This window comes from Trachypithecus francoisi, unplaced genomic scaffold (genome assembly GCF_009764315.1).
Source record: "Trachypithecus francoisi isolate TF-2019V2 unplaced genomic scaffold, Tfra_2.0 Lachesis_group16, whole genome shotgun sequence".
Taxonomy (NCBI): Eukaryota; Metazoa; Chordata; class Mammalia; order Primates; family Cercopithecidae; genus Trachypithecus; species Trachypithecus francoisi.
In genome coordinates this window covers 64,873,474-64,876,871 of record NW_022681461.1, presented here as the reverse complement: position 1 = coordinate 64,876,871, position 3,398 = coordinate 64,873,474, and positions in this window count along the sequence as shown.

The following is a 3,398-nucleotide window of genomic DNA, read 5'->3' as shown; positions in this document are numbered from 1 at the left end:
AACTATAGAAGGCTAGACCATGAGCTTCGCCTCCTTCACGGGGCTCCTTTTCTTGCTTTCAGGATCCTTCCTTCCTTCCTTCCTTCCTTCCTTCCTTCCTTCCTTCCTTCCTCCCTCCCTCCCTCCCTCCCTCCCTTCCTTCCTTCCTTCCTCTCTCTCTCTCTCTCCTTTTTTTAATAAAAACTCTCACTGTGTCCCAGGCTGGAGTGCAGCGGCGTGATCTCAGCTCACTGCAACCTTCACCTCCCGAGTTCAAGTGATCCTCCTGCCTCAGCCTCTTGAGTAGCTGGGACTACAGTCTTGTGTCACCACACCCGACTAATTTTTGTATTTTTAGTAGAGATGGGGTTTCACCATGTTGGGCAGGCTGGTCTTGAAATCCTGACCTCAAGTGATCTGCCTGCCTTGGCCACCCAAAGTGCTGGGATTACAGGCGTGAGCCACGATGCCCTGCCTTGCTTTCAGGATCTTCACGGGGCCTCTTCACCTCCTTCCCCAACCAGGCCTGTTCTTAGAGTCAGCTTTGGTAAAATAGTTCACTCTGGGATAAAAATGGCACTGTACCCTCTCCCAGGAGTCCTATATTTTATCAAGAGTCAAAGTCCTGGCCAGGTGTGGTGGCTCACACCTATAATCCCAACACTTTGGGAGGTCGAAGCCAGTAGATCACTTGAGGTCAGGAGGTCAAGACCAGCCTAGCCAATATGGTAAAACCCTGTCTCTACTAAAAATACAAAAATTAGTTGGGCATGGTGGTGCGCACCTGTAGTCCCAGCTACTTGCGAGGCCGAGGCATTAGAATTGCTTGAACCCAGGAGGCAGAGGTTGCAGTGAGCCAAGATGGTGCCACTGCACTCCAGCCTGGGTGACAGAATGAGACTGTATATTTAAAAAAAAAAAAAAAAAGGAATCAAAGTCCTAAGCCAAATAAATGTATCTATAGTTGTGTAAATTAAGAAATCTGCCATCCAGGTGGGGAGGGGGTACCTGTTGCATCAGCAGGTTGACAGTGGGGCCCTGCCTGGTCAGTGTGGTTCTCCATCTCCCAGGTCATGTCACCTTGTTCAGGCAGAACATTACTCCTGCCCACCACAGGCATTTGACTCTCCAGAATTCATGGGAGGTTCTAGAGCATGTCCAGCTCTGTGTCAACTGCCACTGTACAATTCCTGCAAAGGCAGTTGAGGTGGGGGCGGAGTAGTCCTGACTAAACTGACAGTCAGAGGACTGGGATATCAGCTGAGAACGTTCCCATGGAAAAGAAAAGTCCAGCCCCTCCCAGCAAATGCTGCCTGGCTCTGCGAAGATTGCCTTGGCATCTCCTTGGCATTGCTTCTGTATTTTTTTCCTATTTCAGACCAGAAGTGAGTGCATGGAGGATCTCTGTGAGCTGGTTTTCTCTATCTTCAAGATAATCCAACCTTTAGTAACAAAAGCAGAAAAATCTATTCCTATCCTTTGGCTCCTGAGTCCACATCTAAGTGATTCATCCTAAAGAAGTATTTCCAATATTGTTTTAAAATCTTGTTTTAGGCCAGGAGTGGTGGCTCATGCCTGTAATTCCTGCACTTTGGGAGGCCGAGGCGGGTGGATCTCCTGAGGTCAGCAGTTTGAGACCAACCTGGCCAACATGGCAAAACCCCGTCTCTACTAAAAATACAAAATTTAGCCATGCGTGGTGGTGGACGCCTGTAATCCCACCTACTCCGGAGGCTGAGGCAGGAGAATTGCTTGAACCCAGAAGGTGGAGGTTGCAGTGAGCCAAGATGATGCCATTGCACTCCAGCCTGGGCAACAGAGTGAGACTGTCTCAAAAAATAAGTAAATAAATAAATCTTTTTAAAAATAAAGGTTGCTAGTATTATGCATCATTACATAAAGTGGGGCCTACCCAGGTCCCAAATGACAGGTGGATGAGCAAACTTTGGCCCCCATTTGAAAGAATATTATGACAAACTTTAAAATGACGAAATAAAATCCATCAAAATATAGAAAAGTATATATGAAAGAATGTCCAGGGAAAATACTGGAAACCCAAACTGCACAAGTCAATCAGTTTCTCCCTGGAGCCCTGTTGATGAAAACTGGAAGAGTTCAAGAAATAATTGCATAAAATTTCAATAAAGCCCATGTTCTTTTTTGTGGGTATTTGTGTGCTTAAGTAATGTAAGTATCATAAACCCTAAGAAAATACTTTCTAACTTTTAAATATTGTTCACTATAAAATTATTATTCACTTTCTTCAAAAAATAATAAATTAGTTTAATAATTGTTCATTGCTCCGTCTGGAGTTAGGTGGTTGGGATGCAGAAGTAATTGCTTCCTGGCATTCAGGAAAGTACGGGTCTTGTTTTGACCAGGCCTCTGCCTTCCCAGGAATTGGGATCTAGAACAGCATATATTCACACCCAAAGGTGGGAGATCACTTTCTCAGGCAGGACTGGTCCTGGACTGGGGAAAACTACTCATCTAGCTGAAACAACCTGTCCTTCCAAAGAAACTATTCTGTTCCCCCAACTAATATTAGCCATATCAGGATTCTTAACTGCAAACAAGAAAAAATTTGCCAAGGACAGTTGCAATAACAATTATCATCATTGTTATAATCATTTGTGGTGGGGTTGTTGTATGCAGGCACTGTGCTAGGCTCAATGAGAAGGGTTTTATGTGCATTATCTCTTTTTATCAACAGCCTAGAAAAGGAGGCAATTATCTCCTGTTATGGATAAAGGAATTGAGGCTAAGAAAGGTTGAGAAACTTGCCCAAAGACCACAGATTTAGTAAGTGGTAGAGGAGATTTTCAAAGCTAGAGCTGACTGCCAAGCTTGAGATCTTAACAAGCTTAGTTTCTGCAGTAAAAATCCTGCTGGGCTTCAGTGAGAATCCAGCAAGCTGGTGATGCAGCCTCCATTCTTGGTGGGCCTCTACTAGCCTTAATATTTCGGGGCAATTTCCCGGAGAGCTGGCTGGAGTCAGTGGTTGGCATCCACATGCAGCAGAGCCATGAAGCTGGCTTTCCCAGCAGCTCACATTAACTGGCAGTGGCAGCCAAGGCAGCTCAGAAGCAGAAATGCTCTCAGGGCCTCAGGAAACATCTGCAAGTCCTCAAGGAGGCAAGACCTGCCCCTTATCACCTCCACGGGGGAGACAGTGGGCCTATCCCATCTGCAGGGAAAGGACAAACACGTTGCTTTTATTTTCCAAGCTGTGTTCCTGCAAATGAAACAATGCACTGCTATGGAACTTTTAGGATCGCCACATGAGAGCAGGCCCTGTACTGGACAATGGGGTGGCAGTCCTGAAATCAGAGCCACCACCTGCCTGCTAGGGCTTGCGGGGCAATGGTGAAGATGGTGACAAGTGACAAGCAGTATTTGCAATTCAAAGTGAACGGTGC